The 20,546-nt window shown below is 40.5% G+C and overlaps 1 long non-coding RNA gene across 1 annotated transcript in view; it reads left to right on the top strand.

The window, feature by feature from the left end:
• Window positions 1-549: 549 nt before the first annotated feature.
• LOC128314005 (uncharacterized) overlaps window positions 550-20,546 on the top strand; it is a 53,692-nt gene continuing 33,695 nt past the window's right edge. Inside the window, exons 1-3 of the long non-coding RNA XR_008295284.1 lie at window positions 550-1,254; window positions 7,059-7,160; window positions 7,825-7,894. This is a non-coding gene — a long non-coding RNA (uncharacterized LOC128314005). The remainder of the gene's footprint in view (window positions 1,255-7,058; window positions 7,161-7,824; window positions 7,895-20,546) is intronic.

Genomic DNA, 20,546 nt, shown 5'->3' with positions numbered 1-20,546 from the left:
TTTAGAAAGGGAACTCTGTAACTCTGTGGGCCTGCAGCACTCAGCTTCTGTTAGGCCACTGGTTGGGTCCTCAAACAGTTGCATGAATGAGGGTGTGATGATTTTGGTTTCCTCTGCTATCTGAGTGGATCTTGTTCTGAATGAGTGCAGAGCCTGGCATGGATCTAAGCCTCAGGGTATCTTTTCAAAGAACAGTCACTATCTTCTATGCTGCAGGATCTCACTCCTTAGGGGCAGGTTTGGAGGGGCTGTGTCCTGCTGTCTGCCTTTCTCTGGCTCTCCAGAACTCCAGGCCACCCCTTCTCTTCAGATGATGCCTCAGTGGAACCACTGGCCCTTCATGAAACGAAAGAGCTGCTCTCAGCTAGTTTTTTTCCAACAGGTGCCATTCACCTCCTCACCACCACCCCCTCTCAACTAGAACAGCAGCCATAACCGAGGGTCATTAAATCTGGTTTTGACTCAGGGACAAGATAGACCAGGCACTGGCCTACAAATGTGGACACTAACAGCTCCTGATAGAACCAGGGTGGAAACTGAGGTATGTGTGACTCACTCATACTTTATCCCCAGCACACTGCTCCAAACACAGATATCCCATTACATACAGTCCCCTGGAGATTTGTATTTTTGACTTTATAATTGCTCAGCAAACACTTATTTAATGGGGGAAAAGTGCTATGTTAGGTGTGCAGGGCATGGTTTCCTTCTTATTTGCTTATGCTCTAGGAAGAACAACACACAAAGGCCTGTGACATGTGAACAAACTGTGAGATAGGAAAAAAAATCAAAATATTTTCAGGAGAAATTTGTGAGGCTCAACATGTTCAGTGAGGATTTAGAATCATGAAAACTTTCACTGTGGTTAAAGGAATAGTGAGTGGCAACGTGGAAGTGGGTGGGACATATTTTGGGTTGGGGATAGGGTAGCCTTTCTAGACCTCTGAAATTACCCTTATAATTTGTCTGAGATTAAAAAGTTTTTGTATTATTTCTTACCCTTTTCAAAAAATTGCATAAGGTGGCAAGAAAGGATGCTGGTGTCCCTAGGCTTCTGGAAGGCATGTTCTCAGCTGCTGATGCAAACATCGGGGTGTCAATGTGTCCATCAGGAGACACCTGGTACAGTGGGAAGAACAAAGAACCTGGAGACTAAAGCACCCAGACTTACATCCCAGCTGAAGGTGTGTGGCCACATTATTCCATGTCTCTGAACTTCGCTTTCCTCCAGGGATGTCTTACAGATTTAAAGAGGTAAGTAACACATAAAGTGTCTATGAACATTTGGGAGCTGTTTTAATTTATTTCCCTTTTTCCTATGCTTAATGCTCTAACCAATCTTCGTGATGCTCACTAAATAAAAACAACCAGAATTAATTTGAGCAGTTTTGCTACAACCATTCACAAGTAGTTGAAGGGTAGGGATTTGTCATAATGGAGAAGTGTGGGCAGATCCATATGGAAAACAATATTTGCTGATCACTCAAAAGTTATTTCAGAGACAGAATAAAATGTGTGTGTATGTTAGGTAATGCTTTGTAAAAACAGTAAAATAAAATCCAGAAAGGAATGGAGAAAGGAAGTTGAAATTATGAATAGGGTGGTCGGGGAAGGTCTCAACACAAAGCTGAAATGTGTGCAAAGCCTGAAGGAGGTGAGAGAGCCAGCCGTATAGTGATAGAGGAAGAAAGCATGCTAAACAGAGGGAACAGTAGATGCCAAAGCCCTGATTGGGGGGAGCACTGGCCTTCTAAATATAGTAGGAGCCCGTGTGACTGGCATGGAATGGGCAAGGATTGTGCAGGCAGCGAGGGGATCAGAGAGGAAACGAATAGCCAGATCACATGGGCCATCTAAGCCCCTCTGAGAAGTTTGGATATGACTCTTGAGTGTATTGGGAATCTATTGGGGCTTGGAACAGAGGGATGCTATTTTTGATTTCTACTTGAAGGTGCTCACTCTGCTTACTGTATTGAGAAAGACCAGATTAGGTCAAGGGGAAGAAGGTGGTGACAAACTGGAAGTCAAGAAGGTGATATGAGGGTGGTTTGGACCAAGGGTGGCAGTGGAAGTATGTGGACATCAGCTGGAGGCTTCTGACAAAGGTTTTGATTCCCTAATAGAACAGAACATGCTGAAGTGATCCTTCCCTCTTTACTCTTCTTCATGAATTTGATGACCTGACTTGTAGCAGCCATCTTTGGTCAAAAAACATCCCACGATGTTGACCAGGGGCATTGTCTCCCTAACCAAAACTAATGACTGCTCATCTCAAGATTTCTTGTTTTGTGAATAAACAAACCTCTGTTACTTGCAGCTGAATGCATCTTCAGGGACACAGTGCCCTCAATGACACCCTCTGTCTCCTGTACTTCATTCAGGACCCAGTGACCTCAAAAGTCAGGCTCCAAGCTGTCCAAGGAATCAAAGAATTCTTGTGTGATTGTAGGAGGAAAAAGAATTTGAAACACATTCTCTCCTAATCCCTCTTCATCTGAGCTAATTTCCAAATGGAAAAAGTAATCAATTGAAGTTATATATATAGCTTATTCAAAGAGCTGAATGAGTGGCTGGAAACAATTCCCCAAACTATGGTTTCCACTGAATAATTGAAATTATGCTGGGGCATGGAAATTTTTCAGCAAATAAAATATGCCTGAAAATCTATTAAATATATGTCTGCAAAAATCATTTGCAAAAGCCCAACTCAGCAATAAAAAATAAATTACATTTCTGTTCTTGCTGTTGTTCCCTTTGGGAAAGAGCATATTACCACTACTTTGTGGACAAATGGAACCAGTGAATTTTGGAATGAAGAACTCTACAAGTTCTAACCATGAGGTTTAGACATTAGGTGATAATTCTACACTGAAAAGTAAATAGGGAAAAATTTCCCTGATTTAATGTTGCTCAGGTAATATATATGCTGTTTTGTCTTATCCGTGGGGGGTTTTGGAATTAGAGTTTTCCATCTGTGACTTTCTTTGAGTGACAGACAACTTTACTCAGAGTTTTGGGAGCTCATTTGGGTTATTTGGACAAGACCTATGGGGTTCAAAGAGCTCACTAGAATCCCTTATTACTATTTTCATCTTATCCTTAGCACAGGGCTCAGAAGAGAAAGTCCCTTCAAAGGGTAAGTTATAAAGTTGACCAAGGGAATGTAATTTTTGAACTATAAATTGAAAGACCTTCTGAGTAGTTTTTTTCCAGCATGGGGCAGCTCTGCCAGTTGGCTTCAAAAACTGTTTGGGTTTGTGTTTCCATAACCCTCCTATACTCTCTCTATTGGTTCAGAGAGCTTGCTGGACACCTCTTTAAATTAAGACTACGTAGCTTAAAGCCACAATCCTTTTGCCTGTTTCTTCTTTCTTATCTCATTATTTTTTGTCACAGCTCAGGGTACTGGCCTGGGGTTTGCTAACTGCCTTGGGCAGGGCAGAATCTGTGATTTCCTCTCTCGAGATGGGCATTGGCACTCAGGGATTTCACGTTTATGCTAGGCTGGGCCAAGCAGATTCATTCCAGGGGAAATTTGGAATGGGAAAGAGACACAACTTCTCACAGAGTCCAGACCTCCTCCTAACTATCATAGCTATGATTCCATTACTTAAAAGAAGCCATTGCCTTTGGCCCCAAATTAAGAAAAAAAAAATCAGCTACCCATTATCAATTAGCTGCTGCAATAGAGGAAGGTCATGGAGGGGCTGAGGGGAGTTGTTGAAACAAAGCTAGGATGATGTGACATCACACGCTGCTTCTTCCAAGCACAGAGTGAACTTCAACAATGGTACCAACCTTTGTCCTGTGAGCAAATCAAGTGTGTTTGGGAACAGTGGCGGGATGGGAAGGGAGGTGATGAACGGTTGTTCATTCCTTTCATGGTGAAAGCAACTTTAGCAGAGGTTAGAAAGAGAGTGCGTTAAAAAGAGAAATTTCTGTAAGATACTGGATGAAGAACTTTGTGTTTTAACTCATTTAATCTTCAAAACAACCCATTGAGGAAGCTACTTTTATCTTCTTCATTTTACAGACAAGGTAAAAGGTGCTTAAAGTTAAGCAATTTGCCTAGGGTCATGGGTAGCAAACAATATCAAGGCCATTGCTCTTTACCTGTACAGACTGCTTTGAGGGTGGCCCAATTGGCTTCTGCAGAAGCTTAAGGTGTGTAGAATTGAGTTTCTGTTTCATGGTGGCCTGACATGTGCTCTCTCACCCATGTGTGCACACTTGCTCCCTCGATTTCTTTCCCCACCCCCTCCTCCCTGCCTCTTTCCCAGTGGGCCCTCTGCGAGCAATGGCTAAGAGTGTTGGTCTGAAGGGGACAGTTGCCTCAGTAGCCTCTGGTCTATTTGTAGTGGGGTGCTGGCTGGCTGCATGCAACTGAGCCTGGCAGTCGCAGGCCTTGGCATTGTCTGTTGGCCTCACTGGTTTCTCCCACCTTGGAAGCAACCTGAATATGATTTGAAAGGCATCTGACAATTCCAATGTGTATTGTTTAGTTTTCTGATGTAGCTGGAGGGGATGGCAGTAGAAGCCCAGGTCAAAAATAATACAGGAAGGATGAGAGAACCCAATGGGGAGAATAAAGGAACACCTGCTGCTGCCTGCTGCCATGAAATCAGGTTACCCGGTGGTGGCCTGCTGACCGGAAGGCTAGGTGTGATTGAGATGGTTTCTGGACCCCAGGGAAGCATTCCTTATGTGCCCCCATTCTTTTTTTTAAAGTTTATTATTTTAAAAATATTTTTAAGCTTACTTATTTATTTTGAGAGAGAGAGAGAGAGAGAGAGAGAGAGAGAATATCCCAAGCGGGCTCTTCACTGTCAGCATAGAGCCTGATGTAGGGCTTGAACACAGGAACTGTGAGATCATGACCTGAGCCAAATCCAAGAATTGTATGCTTAACCCAGGCACCCCCACGTGCCCCATTCTTATCTTGTGTTCTGAAATTCCATAATTAGACATTAACTTTAAAGCTCCTTGTCTTATTTTAAAAATCAATGGTGCATTATCTAGTAAAAAGAGAATAGGGAGAAAAATATTGTGCTGGTAGAAAGATCCAGATTCTCAAAATCAGAAAATCTGTAAGAAATTTACTTTAATTATACCATACATATAAACATTTCAAAAACTAAATTTTGTTTTGAATGACCTGTGGGGGTGACTGTATAATGTCAAGAGCTTTTTATTGCCTAGTGCTTTTTTAGTACATTAGGTTTTAATTTGAGCCTAGTTAAAATATAAATACTCTTGGGAAACTATCACTTTGTATTAGTTTTCGATTTTGTTGTAACAAACTACTACACATTTAACAACTTAAAACAACAGCTATGTATTAGCTTCATAATTACGACTTGTCACTTCATTTCTGGGCCTCAAGCTTCCAGTCTGTAATATGCTGCGTGTGAAATGGTGGTGTTTTTAACAGTGTTATTAGTTTAGACTTTCTGAAACTTGGTTCCAAAGTCATACAATGTTCTCTAGTTGTACAGATGCTTGGCATCCCTTATAAGGAGTGATGAAAGAACTGAGGATGGCTCATTAAAATGGAACCCTATTGAATGTGCCCTGCCAACACAGCCCTGCAGGTCACCATAGCATCTGAAGGGTAGCTTTGAAAAAGTAATTGATGTCAGAAGATGGTCAGGATGAGGGTGGCCAGACTAGTGTTTCACAAGGTAGTTCATTCGAGCTCTCTTATTCCCAAGCATCTGGATAGAACTCCCTGCCATGCTTGAGGCTTTCAGAAATCAAAGTAAATAGCAAACAATAGTAAGGCTTCTTAATATTTAGGAGCAGAACATGTGTGGAAGATACTATTGCTGACAACCAATATTTCCTGCTTTCCTGCCTTTAGACAACGAGTATGATTATACTTCCCCAGCCTCTGAAGACGGATGTTCCATGTGATCTTTTTGGTCAATGAAATGTGAGTGGGAGAGGTATGGGTCACTTCTGGGGGGAAATGCTTAAGAACTGGTTTGTGACTCTAATGAATGTTGCTGCATATTGCTTATTTACAAGTTGCTAAGGAAGTAAACCTTAAAGGTTCTCATCATAAGAAAAAGCAATGTGTAACTACACATGGTGATGGATGTTAACTAGAATTACTGCGATGATCATATCACGGTATACAAGTATCAAGTCATTCTCTTGTACCCCTAAAATTAATATAAAGTTAAATGTCAGTTAAATCTCAATTTAAACAAAAGGAAAAAGAGGAAAATAATCCTTGTACTCTAAAGAAGCAAACTAAGAATACCAGAAAATTAAAAAAAAAAAAAAAAAAAAAACAACAACAAGAACAACTGGTGTGGTTGTCCATGTTTTCTCTTCCTCTTCTACAGTGACCATACAAGTTGGGATGATAGGTGATATAACACCCAAGACAGCTACCTGGAAGGTGTCAGAACTTGCATATACTGAGAAGTAAACTATTGTTTTTTAAGCTTTTAAGATTTGGGGGTTGTTAGTTATTGTAGTGCAATCTAGCATAACTTGACTTATACAGAAAGAAACAGGCCCTAAAATTTGGTCAATGGTAGAGATTGTGGTTTAGAGATAAATACCACTTTCCAGACAGAGGACAGAAAAAAGCCCTCATAATCCAGCTTCCTGGATGAACCATTTTGGTTTTTCTTTTTATGCTCCCTCCCAGGCTTGAGGGAGTTGGTGAAGTGTTAAAAAGCAGATAGCAGGGATCTCAAAGAGATGAAGAATTAGTCTGGATTCACAGATCGAACTGCCAACCGCTGGCCGACTGAGAGCTGGCTGGATTTCCAAGCTTGGGTTTCTAAGGAAATACCTTTAACGATATTGTCTGAAGTCTTCTAGTTTACTTGTTTCAGCTCTGATAGGCTGTATGCAAGAAAAAGCATTAGAACTGTCTTTCAACTAAATAACTTGGGATCTTTTGAACTCTTGTTATCTTTGGGCTGATGTGTTTTGACCATCTTCTCAAAAAACCTCTCCCTGGTGCTTCTGATTCAGATTTATTTCCTGGAATGGTCTTCTGAGCTCACCCTTTGCTCCCTGTCTTTCTTTTCTTTTTCCAGAAGAGAATCTATTACAAGTCAAATATCAATCCCTGAATCTAAAATTTAGGACTGCACTTTATGGAAATTGAGCCTGTATTGTTCTTCTCAACACCAGCCAAGGTATCCTAGATGATCCTGGGGGAGAACGACCAGCTCTACCACAGAGCCCCAGGCACTGCTCTCCTGTGTCTTTTTCACATGTGAGAATAATCAGAAAGTTCAGATAGTTTGTTAACTTGATAAATATTGACAATGCTCACACCTATGTAAAAGCAGTATTAGGTACTTTGGGGATACAAAGATGAGTAAGAACTTCTCTGCTTTCTAAATATTCACTACTAGTTGTAGCTCACACACTGCAATAATTGAGAGTAAAAAAATGGTATGTTAAAAGAGGTTCTGAGAGCCCTGTTCTCCTGATTACTATTTAGGTGACTTTGATAGAATAATTTGATTATCAATTTAACTTGACTAAATTATAGAATACCTCAAGGCTCAGTTTGGGCGGGTTTGTTATGTTCAAAGGAGCAATATGGTGGCCAAAAGATTATACAAAATATTTCAGTGCTTTAATCAATTTTTTATTGAAGTGGGAAAGAGGCTAGTATGTTCTTAATACATGGCCACCCTCTTTAAGATAGTTTTTCTCCCATTGCTGCTCCTTTTAATATCCTTTGCCTTCTGAAAGTCTTTCCCTTCTGCTCTCATTTCCCTGTCCCTGAAAACCATCAACTGATGGTTGTAAACACAATTATTCTCTCCATTTTCCCTTTGCCCTTTCCAGAATCTCCACACTGCAGAACAACCCAGGGGCTGATCTGGCTTGCAAGAATTCTTCCTCCTTAGATGCCTGAGTGAGTAGGCACACATACGTTTTTGTCCCTCTATTTGTCCCTCTTATTCCACAATAATACTTTTGTCTTGGTTAAATATTGAGAATATTTACATTAAATTGAGTTCTGAGGCACCTGGGTGGCTCAGTCAGTTGTGTCCAACTCTTGGTTTTTGCTCAGGTTGTGAGTTTGAGCCCCACATTAGGCTCTGCACTGACAGCCCAGAGCCTGCTTAGGGTTCTCTCTCTCTCCCTTTCTCTCTGTCCCTTCCCTATGCTCTCTCTCTCTTTTTCTCAAAATGGATAATAAATTAAACAAAAATTGAGTTTCTTAACCTTTGAAAATTTTCATAACATTTGTTCATTGCTATTTTGGGATTGAGCATGGTATAGGTTAAAGCATCCTGGTCTGGGAGGTAAGGAACTCTGCTCCCACTGGATTCATCACTTTGGAAAAGTCACTGAACATCAGGGTAATATGGTTGCTTGACTATAAACTAAGAGGAGATGGATCATTTGGATCTCTGATGCTACAATAAGTAGAATCCTGAGTAATTGCCTAGGTGAGGGCAGGCACTGAGTGGAGGAGAGTGCTGGCACCATCTATATTGTCCTAAAGAGACAGCACAGTTAGAGAAAGCTCTCCCTGTTCATATGATTCTCAGTGCAAGTGCAGAATGTTTGGCCCTATGTTGAATCATGAAACATGTCAGGGATGGTTAATTAGTCTATAACAAAGATTAAAATATTTTAACGGTTTAAAAGGAAAGTTCATGCATCCTGCACTCCTTGATTGTCATAGTTCTTAAAAAAAAATCTTCATTTTGTTTTCCTTTTGTTAATCTGTAGGGCAGTAACTGCAATTTGTGATTCCTAACATGGGCATGGCTTTGCTGTGGCACTCTTTCACTAGAGTGACTAATGGCATGAGCTATTTCTCCAAGCACATGCAATGCTCACGTGTCATCAAGCTACTGCCCTGTGTTAACTTTCCTCTTGCAGCGTCACCTTGGGCTTTTTATTTGGCAACACCTATATTGAGATATAATTTGCATACTACACAATTCATCCATTTATAGTATGTAATTTAATGTTTTTTAGTATGTTCTCAGGGTTGGGCAACCATCACCACAATCAATTTTTAGAACCCCAAAGAGAACCCCTCTACCCATACACATCACTCCCCATCCCCCACTTCCCCAGCCCCTGGCAACCACTAATTTATTGTCTCTGTGGATTTCCCTATTTTGGGCATTTCACGTGAATGGAGTCATATAATATGTGGTCCTTTGTAACTGGCTTCTTTTACTTGGTTTGATGTTTTCAATGTTCATCCATGTTGTAGCATGTATCAGTACTTCATCCTTTTTATGACCAATGATATTTCACTGTATGGATATATACCACATTTTGGGTACCCATTCAACTGTTTTCTTAAAAAAAAATTTTACATTTATTCATTTTTGAGAGACAGAGAGAGACAGAGCATGAGTGGGGGAGGGGCAGAGAGAGAGAGAGAGAGAGAGGGAGACATAGAATCCGAAGTAGGCTCCAGGCTCCGAGCTGTCAGCGCAGAGCCTGGCGTGGAGCTGGAACTCAAAAACCTCGAGATCATGACCTGAGCTGAAGTCGGATGCTTAACCAACTGAGCCATTCAGGCACCCCCCATTCAACTGTTGATGGACCATCACTTCCTTTTTCCCCTTTATTTTTTCAAACTTAGTCTCATAATTTTGCTAAGACATGTTATGAATCCAAAAGCCACTGGAGAAGAAGCCCATAGCTGTTTTCTTCACCAGAATCTATGTGTATGCATGTCGGACAGGCACCCCCACACTCTGTATACCTACATAGAAGCTGGGTGACCCTATGGTAAGAACGTGAGGCTCCTGAGTCAGACTAATTGGTTTGGAATTTTGTTTTTTACCACTTATTGTCAAGCAGCATTTAGCTTCACGTTTTAAAGGCTTGCCCCTTTTCCCTTTTGATTTTATCTCTTCCCTCATCCTGCTCCCTGGGAGCTGGTGCAATAATCCTAGACTGTAAGATCAAAGCCAAAAATACAATAGCTGCAAGATGGAATTTGGTTCCTGAAGTGAGAGGCTGCAAGTAATAGCCCCTAAGCATGTGGCATAGGATTAGTTGAAGTGGTCAGTTAGTGGGTGAAAAGACACAGATCACAGGCTAACAAGCTGGCAAGCCTTGGTCTGCGGTGGCAAAACAAGAGTAAAAACTCTTCTCTGAGTTCACAGGGAGGCAGAGCAGGGGCAGACTGAGTCCATAGTATTAGAGAACTGGTGGGAAGTTTTTACAGTGTGGTGTCTGTTGATACTCTTGCCATATAAGAGATGTGCTCTGGCCAGGGTTAACAGCTTGTAGGCATTGGGGGAAAGGAGCATGGCTTTGCTAAAATAGGATTCTACCTGTGTCCGGCAATCTAAGCAACTAACAGCGCAGTCATACTGGGGACCCGGCAGGGCTGAAAATACCAAGGACGTTTGTATTGCAAACTGAAGTGGTTGATAGGGACTCTTTACCAGGATATAGCTCATGGCTGTAGGTCTATCTCTTGTGTCCTCTGTTATGAGTTCTCTGCATCACCATAAGCAAAGTAACAATAATAGTGACAAAGATCAGGTAGGGTGTTGTCTTTGCTCTAATGCCTACTCTCTCAATGGGTTCAAGGTGGCCACTGTGAAGATTAATGGGAGGGTATGCAGCGCACAGGCCAAGAATAATAGACTCTGCAGTGGCTGGCAAACTGCAGTCCATCAGGTGAATCTGACAGGCCACTTGTTTTCATATGGCCCTGCCCAACCTTAAAACAGGTGAGAAAAAATGTGCACATTTGTTTGCTCTCTTACTATGTAACTCCCTACATAACACTCTTGATTTTGCCTTTGGGCCCACTAAGTCCAAAATATTTACTATTTAGCCCTTTTACAGGACAAGTTTGCCAACCTCTACATTCTAGTCTTAGGCCTAGAGATGAGGTCAAGATAAGATCTTGTGCCCAGAGTGAGTGCAGAAAAATTAAATGGGCAAGAAGCTTAGCAAATTTTTGAGGGAATTTTATTGCTATAAGTAACTCTTATCTTTATCCACAAAAGTCTGTAATTGTTCAACCTCTGAAATAATGCTGTTGATCTCAAACCTGCCTCAGCAGGAAGTGGGCTATCAGCCTACAGTGAAAAGCACACCCTCCAAAACCTACATGTTCTCCAAGGATACACACAGAGTACCACGTGAGCCAATGGCCAGCTTACCTTGAGGCCTGAGAAGGCACCTTTGCAATCTTTGCCCTGTGGGATTTAACAAAACCATAATAAGCCAGTGACTGCCACGTGTTGCTGGAGTCACCCTTTTCCAAATGGATGTTTTATTTGCCACTATGGAGTCGTAGTCCATCATCCCATATTGTGTGTTTGTGTGTGTGTGTGTGTGTGTGTGTGTGTGTGCCCGCCCTCTAGTTGGCATGTCACTGGGCAGCGAGAAGCTGTGTGCATTTCTGAAGCATTTGAGTTTACAAGATGTGAGTGGAAGGTAGTCTCTAATCTAGTCCCAGGGGATATGACCCTAAAACCACGTTTTCATTTAGATATTCCAAACATTTCTACATCATTTGCATTTTGTACAAAATACCTGTATATTATTTTGTCTTAAAAATAAAAGCCGTGAAATGAAAAGAAAAATTCTGCCATACACATTCGGCCATGGAAATATTTGTCAGCTCTCTTCAAACTTTGGAAACAAAGGGAGACAGAGCTGGGGCATTTTAATCCAGTTCATAATCACTCTTGGGAAAGGGGCAAATTTTTCTGTAGTCTTTTTGTGCTTCTAACATCTTTTTTTTTTTTTTCTCATTTTGCTAAACCAGTATCTTAAGATGGGACTCAGTTTTTTTTTTTTTCCTTTTGAGGGACAAGTAGTTCTCATTAATTAATTACACAATCATTATAGCAATATCTTAGTAGGTTTAGACATTAGTGCAATAATATCATCCTGATGTTACCGACCTAACCCAACTCTTAAAATGGCCCTTACTCCATTTTAGTCCTTTTTGATATGTATTTTTATTTCATAATTTTTTAATTTTTAAAATATAATTTATCATCAAACTGGCTTATATACAACACCCAGTGCTCATCCCATAAAGTGCCCTCCTCAATGCCCATTTTCCCTCTCCCCTACCACTCTATCCAACCTTAGTTTGTTCTCTGTATTTAAGAGTCTCTTATGGTTTGCCTCCCTCCCTATCTGTAACTATTGTTTTTCCCCTTCCCTTCCCCCATGGTCTTCTGTTAAGTTTCTCAAGCTCCACATATGAGTGAAAACAGAAGATACCTGTCCTTCTCTGACTGACTTACTTTACTCACTCATTCTGGGTTCTCTGTTCTATTCCATTGCTCTATGTGTCTGTTCTTGTGCCAGTACCATACTGTCTTGATGATTACAGCTTTGTAGTAGAGGCTAAAGTCTGGGATTGTGATGTCTCCCGCTTTGGTTTTCTTCTTCAATATTACTTTGGCTATTTGGGGACTTTTGTGGTGCCATATACATTTTAGGATTGTTTGTTCTAGCTTTGAGAAGAATGCCAGTACAATTTTGTTTGGGATTGCATTGAATGTGTAGATTGCTTTGGGTAGTATTGACATTTTAACAATATTTGTGCTTCCAATCCATGAGCATGGGATGTTTTTCCATTTCTTTATATCTTCTTCAATTTATTTCATAAGCTTTCTATAGTTTTCAGCATACAGATCTTTTACATCTTTGGTTAGGTTTATTCCTAGGTATTTTATGGTTCTTGGTGCAATTGTGAATGGGATCCATTTCTTTATTTCTCTTCCTGTTGCTTCATTATTGGTGTATAAACATGCAACTGATTTCTGTACATTGATTTTGTACCCTGTGACTTTGCTGAATTCATGTATCAGTTCTAGCAGTCTTTTGGTGGAGTCTTTCGGGTTTTCCATGTAGAGTATCATGTAATCTGTGAAAAGTGAAAGTTTGATTTCTTCTTTGCCATTTTTGATGCCTTTGATTTCTTTTTGTTGTCTGACTGCTGATGCCAGGACTTCCAACACTATGTTAAACAACAGTGGTGAGAGTGGACATCCCTGTCGTGTTCCTGATTTTAGGGAGAAAGCTCTCAGTTTTTCCCCATTGAGGATGACATTAGCTGTGGACTTTTAACATATGGCTTTTATGATGTTTAAGTATGTTCCTTCTATCCTGAATTTCTTGAGGGTTTTTATTAAGAAAGGATATTGTATTTTGTCAAATAATTTTTCTGCATCTACTGACAGGATCATATGGTTCTTATCTTTTCTTTTATTAATGTGATGTATCACATTGATTAATTTGTGAATACTGAACCAGCCCTGCAGTCCACGAATGAATCCCACTTGATCATGGTGAATAATTTTTTTTGTATGCTGTTGAATATGATTTGCTAGTATCTCGTTGAGAACATTGACCTGTAATTGTCTTTTTTTGTGGGGGTCTCTGTCTGGTTTGTGAATCAAGGTAATGCTGGCTTCATAGAACGAGTCTGGAAGTTTTCCTTCCATTTCTATTTCTTTGGAACATCTTGAGAAGTATAGGTATTAACTCTGCTTTAAATGTCTGGTAGAATTCCCCAGGGAAGCCATTTGCTCCAGGACTCTTATTTGTTGGGAGACTTTTGATAACTAATTCAATTTCTTTACTAGTTATGGGTCTGTTCAAATTTTCTATTTCTTCCTGTTTAAGTTTTGGTAGTGTGTGGGTGTCCAGGAATTTGCCCATCTCTTCCAGGTTGTCCAGTTTGTTGGCATATAATTTTTTATAGTATTCTCTGATAATTGCTTGTATTTCTGAGGGATTGGTTCTGATAAATCCATTTTCATTCGTGATTCTATCTATTTGGGTCCTCTCTGTTTTCTTTTTGAGAAGTCTGGTTAGGGGTTTATCAATTTTGTTTATTTTTTCAAAAAACCAACTCTTAGTTTCATTGATCTGTTCTCCCATTTTTTGTTTTTCGATCTATATTGTTTATTTCTGCTCTAATCTTTATTGTTTCTCTTCTTTTTCTGGGTTTTGGCTTTCTTTGTTTTTCTGCTTCTAGTTCCTATAGGCATGCTGTTAGATTTTGTATTTGGGATTTTCCTTGTTTCTTGAGATAGCCTGGATTCAATGTATTTTCCTCTTAGGACTGCCTCTGTTGCATCCCAAAGGGTTTTGATTGTTGTATTTTCATTTTCATTTGTTTCCATATATTTTTTAATTTCTTCTTTATTTGCCTGGTTGACCCAGTCCTTCTTCAGTAGGATGTTCTTTAACCTCCATTCATTTGGAGGTTTTCCAAATTTTTTCCTGTGGTTGATTTCAAGTTTCATAGCATTGTGATCTGAAAGTGTGCATGCTATGATCTCAATTATTTTATATTTTTTGAGGGCTGTTTTGTGACCCAGGATGTGATCTATCTTGGAGACTATTCCATGCGCACTCGAGAAGAATGCATATTCTGCTGTTTTAGAATGAAAAGTTCTAAATATATCTGTCAAGTCCATCTGGTCCAGCCTATCATTCAGGGCCATTGTTTGTTTATTGATTTTCTGCCTAGAGGATGTGTCCATTGTTGTAAATGGAATATTAAAGTCCCCTGCAATTACTACACTCTTACCAATAAGATTGCTTATGTTTCTGATTGTGTTATCTGTAGGTTTCATGTTTGTAGTGATGTCTCTGGTGCTTTGTGGCCCTTGCAACATTTCACTCACAGAGTCCCCCTTAGGATCTCTTGTAGGGCTGGTTTAGTGGTGATGAATTCCTTTAGTTTTTGTTTGTTTGGGAAAACCTTTATCTCTCCTTCTATTCTGAATGACAGGTTTGCTGGATAAAGGATTCTTGGCTGCATATTTTTCCTATTTAGCACATTGAATATTTCCTGCCACTCCCTTCTGGCCTGCCAAGTTTCAGTATATAGGTCTGCTACTACCCCTATGTGTCTACCCTTGTATGTTAAGGCCCGTTTATCCCTAGCTGCTTTCAGAATTCTCTCTTCATCTTTGTATTTTGCCAGTTTCACTGTGATATGTTGTGCAGAAAATTGATTCAAGTTACATCTGAAGGGAATTCTCTGTGCCTCCTGGATTTCAATGTCTGTTTCCTTCTCTAGGTGGGAGAAATTCTCAGCTATGTTTTGTTCAACATCGGCCCCTTTCTCTCTCTTCTTCTTCTGGAAATTCTATGATACAGATATTGTTCTGTTTCATTGAATCACTTAGTTCTCTAATTCTCCCCTCATGATCCAGAGTTTTTTTTTATCTCTCTTTTTCTCACCTTCCTCTTTTTCCATAATTTTATCTTCTAATTCACCTATTCTCCCCTCTGCCTCTTCAATCCTCGCTGTGACCACCTCAAGTTTATTTTGCACCCCATTTATAGCACTTTTAATTCATCATTAGTATTTTTTAGTTCCTTGATCTCTGCAGTAATAGATTCTCTGCTGTCTTCTATGCTTTTCTCAAGCCCCATGATTAGTCTTATGACTATTATTCTAAATTCTTGTTCAGTTATATTGTTTATATCTGTTTTGAGCAATTCTTTAGCTGTCATTTCTTCCTGCAATTTCTTTTTAGGAGAATTCTTCCATTTCATCATTTTGGCTAATTTTCTGTCCCTTATGTGTTTAAAAGCTTGTTATATACCCTGCACCTAAGAGCCTTAATATATTAAAGAAGGGTCGGGGTGCCTTGGTGGCTCAGTCAGTTAAGCGTCTGACTTCAGCTTAGGTCATGATCTCATGGTTCGTGAATTCGAGCCCCACATCGGGCTGTGTGCTGACAGCTCGGAGCCTGAAGCCTGCTTCAGATTCTGTGTCTCCCTCTCTCTCTGACCCTCCCCGCTTGTACTTGGTCTCTGTCTCTCTCAAAAATAAACAAACGTTAAAAAAAAAAAAAAAAAAAAAAAGAGGGGTCATACACTGTCCAGGGCCTGGCCCTTCAGAAGTTGTGTTTCGGAGAGTGTTACTTGCTCTCTGTTGTGACTGTGGGTAGTTTATCTCTCAACTCGTAGTGATGTTTTGGACCTTTCCCCCAGGTGTGTTTTGATTTCTTCATTGAAGTAGCCCTGGAAAGGAAAACAAACAAACAAACAGAAAACAAAAACATGCAAACACACACACAAACAAAACAAAAACAAAAAAGCAGAAACACCAGCTACAAGTAAACAACAGGGTGGAGGCACTGCTGATGGAAGAGGCCTTATGTCATACAAAGAGGGAAATTACAGGGGTTAGGAAAAAGAAAAAATAAAAATTGACCAGACAGAGAAACTATAAGGCTTAATCCACAGAGAGAGTAAGGAAAATAAAGAAGGGGGTGGGGAAAAAGAAAAGAAAATAGAATTGGCCAGACAGAGAAACTATACAGCTTAATCCAGAGAGAGAGAAAGGAAAATAAAGAAGGAGGTATAGAACACGTACCAAGAGAATGGATTAAATATGTCTGTTTAACCAACAACCAGAGTAACCAGACTAGAGGAGGGAAGAGATAAGAAGGAAAAAAGGAAGGAAGAGTGTATTTATATAATAAGAACTGTCTGAGAAGTAAACCAGGCAATGCAACACGGCTAGTCTGGTCTGGAGGAGAGGTCCACCTGGTTCATCAGCATCAAACCCTGAGTGGAGGGGTGTGGTTTGGTGTGGGCGGGTCCCGCCTCCACTGGGCCCCGAGGTCAGATCCCTGAGACCCCACCTTGGTGGTTGTGAGGAGAAAAATGCCCCCCCCCCCCCCCCCCCCCCCCGCCACCGCCAGTCTCTCCTCCCCTGACCTGGTTTCCCAAACCATTCTGTTCCAGCCGTTCTCACTGAGCAGTGAGTGAAAAGGAGGCAGTTTGTCCCGCTCCACCGACTCCCATGTCCTGGAGCTAGGTTGGGATTCAAACTCCTGCTCCGTGTGCCCCGACACTGGGGAAGCGCAGCTCTGTGCCGCCCCATATGTGGTCTTTGGTTGACGGTCGCAGGGAGGCTTTGCCTTTCGAGCGGATATAAACCCTCTTCTCACAGCATTCCAGGGAGAGGATCGCTTTCTCCTAGTGTGGACTGCGCCCCTGACCTAGCCGCGAGGCCGGGGCTGGCACCCCTCCTCCCCAGGTGTGCGATCTGGGAAGCTGGCCCCAGTCCGCAGCAAGCCCTGCAGTTAAAGATTGGATCTTTCTCAGTTCCCGTCTGAGGTTTTCCTCTTGTCCAGATACAGTCCTATGCTTCCCCAGCCACTCTTTATCTTCCCTTTGTCTCTCTGCAGAAGGGGATTCCTCCCCTGTGTTCCTTTTCTCTCTCCCAGTTCGCAGTCACGCACCTGTGGCCCATCAGGTTGTCCGGTGGGTCCCTGGAAGCCACCTTGTCTTTTTGTCTCCTGGACTCTTGGAGTTCAAAGCCCTTTGGCTTCAACCCTGCTTTATTTGAGAGTCGAGGGAACTTCGGATCCCCTTGCTTCTCCACCATGTTGGCCCCTCCTCCTTTGGTATGTATTTTTGATGGTTACAATTGTACAAAAATTTTATGTGTTGTGTTTTTACTAAATACTATGTACAGGAATATTTCTGTGTTTTTATATAGTCTTATAAATTAAGTTTTTAATGGCTGCTTCATGTTCTGTGTAATAGAGACTTTTGTTGTAGTTATCTATTGCTGTGCAACAAACCACTCAGAACTTAGTGACCTGAAGCAACAACAGTCATTGTATTATCTTCCATGTGTCAGCGACTTGGGAAAGACTTGTCTGAGTGGTTTAAGTTCAACCAGTTGCTATCATATGGTGGCTGGATCTGGGACAGAAGGGCAGCTTGGGGCTGACTGCGTATCTATCTCTCTTTATATAGTCCCAGAGCATCTCAAAATGACTTGTGTTAATTTGGGCCCCCTCACAATATGGCAACCTCAGGATGCTAGGACTTCTTACGTGGTGGCTCAGGGCTCCAACAGAAGTGTTCTAACAGCCAGGCAGAAGCTGTACTGTCTTCTATGACCTTCATACAGTGCCCCTCCAGCTGCACTAACCAGTTACCAAGGTCAGCCCAGATTCAAAGGAAAGGAATATGTCTTGCTGGCTGGGTGATGAAAGAGTCTGCAGAGATGTTTCAAAATTCAATTTCACAACCAGCTTAGTTATTCTTTTATCACTGGACATTTGTTTACTTCTGTATTCTTTTTTTTTACCAAGATAATATTGTGATAACATCTCCATGTGTGTAGCTTTTCCCATATTTTGTGTGAAAGTAGGATTATCAAGTCTTTCATATGGTCCCTGAAATATATTGCCAAGTAACTTTCCAAAAGAATAGTATCGATTTAAAACGCTACATGCAATGTAGGTGACAATATTTTTGATGCATCATTATTAGCAATATAAATTACCATTAGACTTTTATTCAGTTAACTTAATACATAAAATGTTTGTTTAATTTGCATTATTTTTATAATTGGTAAAGTTGTCTTTCATGTTTGTGGATTTTATTATATCATTGTCTTCCTAGTTTATGTACTGGGGTCTGAATGTGTTTATTGAAAGTTGCCTGAACTTTTACATACTAAGAATGTCAGCCACTTCTATATCATATTTGCCAGCTTAATCTTTTTCTTTTGGTTAATAACTTTCATTGGATGTTAGGTGTTTCTAACTGTTTTCTAGAAATCTGTTCATTGTTCTCTGTGATTTCTTCTATCACATTTGTACTTAGAAAGTCATCCCTCCTCCAAACTTTCCAGATGTACAAAATTATCAGTTATGTGAGTATCTATATTTATATTTTCATGGTAGCAGTTTTATATTTAACTTCTTATTCATTTTAAATTTATTCATTATGTTACTTGGGTCTAAAGTAATTCTTCCTCTAATGCTAATCAGCAAAACCAGAGCTATGAGATATGTCCACCTTTGCCTTCATTGATTTATGACATCTTTTTGCTACATATAAAATTCTGATTTTAGGCTATGGTCTAATTCTGGACTATTTATTCCATTGAAATTAAATAGTCTTGTTTGTTGTTTTCCCTTGTTATACTTATCTCTTATCTCTCTTAGATGAACATCATAATTAATATGTGCTAAGTTTGAAGAAAAACTTTTTTTGAGAATATGATTGAGATTGCATTAAAGCTTGAATTTCACCTTGGGACATTGGATGTTTTGCGATATTTAGTTTGCACATACAAGTGCACAGTATATCTCTTCATTTATTGAAGCTTTCAAAAAAATCCTTTAATTTACTGTAGCTGTCTATATTTGTCCACATTCTTGATTAAAAGCCAGGGTTTCTTTTCTCCTTCAGGGCCAGTGCAGATATTGGGTTAGTCTCATGGACAAAAGTCTTGTTTGATGGATAAACTGTCAGGTTTCTCTTAAGTAATCCCTTTTGTGCCTTCGGATTTTTTTTTTTATGTAAAATGTCTGTGTAATTTTTGTCTTAAAAACAAAACAAAACAAAACAAAACAAAACAGTAGACCTGATGTTGAGAAGCCAAACAGTAGTCAGGGGTCGATAGGATTAGGGAAGGCAGGTTCGCAGCTTTCAGTCCTAAGAAAGGGGAGAGAGGAAGCAGAGCTTAGAGAGAAGCTAAGGTAACAGTGATAGTGCCCCAGATGAACTCATAGGGCTCAAGGCACAAACACCACCATGTCTCTGTTATGGCAGACACAGCATGTCACAGAAAGTGGCTATGACAGATGTGTTCTATCTAGAAATTGTGTCAAGCTTGGGAGCTTGGGGCCATTCCTAGTGTCCAGCCCAAAAGGGAGAAGGCATTGACATCCTCTGTGTGGGCAGAGGAGACTGCAGGCTGTCAGCATGACAGGGTGTCCTGGGTTCCAGGAAGGGCTACCAGATAGGGGCACACTTGGGTACTCTTTTGTACAAATGCACTTTAGGTTCATTTTAAATGTCCCAGTTTCCAAAATGCAAACACATGTGGTCATGCCTGTCCTCCAGTAGGATGACCCCTGGGTATAGTCATTTGAATTGACAATCAGTTCCAGTAAGTGCTGACGGCTAGAGCCTCATCCAGGAAGAGACAGAGAAAAAAAGGAAAGCTGGGAGGGGGGACCCACATGTGCGGAGGGGAAGGCCATCTGGAGAAAGAAAGTGGCATATAAAAGGTTCAAAAGTTACCAAATGTCAAATCTGCCTGGGTGGTCACCTTTAATATGCGCTAAGGAGATGGGATTCAATATCACCTCACCACCAAAGGTCACCTCTGCTGAGTGTCGGGCTGAAGCCCATGCCCCACATGAAGGCAAGTTGGAGCTCCCTCTTATCTCAGGCAAAATCTTGCATTTAATGGTTCGGGAGCACATACATCACACACCATTAAAGCTGCCAGTTTCTATCTCTTTCACACCATTAGTAGAATATATATATCATTAAGGGAAGTGAGTTACAATATAAAAATATGGTAATTCAGACTGTCAGGTCACAATTGACAGCACATTTGGGGGGCTGTTTTCCTGATCTGTCTCCAGAGACCCTATATTTAGTGAAAAGACATTTCCCAGAAAAGTTTTCATAAATATTCTCTATGGGAAAAAAATGTATATTTATCACATCACATAAAAAGAAATCTAAAGTAAATGTTTTAGAAGCTGGCTTCTGAGAAAGTGAGTGACTATTTTTAAATCTGTAGCTGGAAGAAT

The sequence above is a fragment of the Acinonyx jubatus genome, chromosome C1 (genome assembly GCF_027475565.1).
Source record: "Acinonyx jubatus isolate Ajub_Pintada_27869175 chromosome C1, VMU_Ajub_asm_v1.0, whole genome shotgun sequence".
Taxonomy (NCBI): domain Eukaryota; kingdom Metazoa; phylum Chordata; class Mammalia; order Carnivora; family Felidae; genus Acinonyx; species Acinonyx jubatus.
The sequence above is the reverse complement of the archived record's forward strand: the minus strand, read 5'-3'. Positions and strand labels throughout refer to the sequence as shown.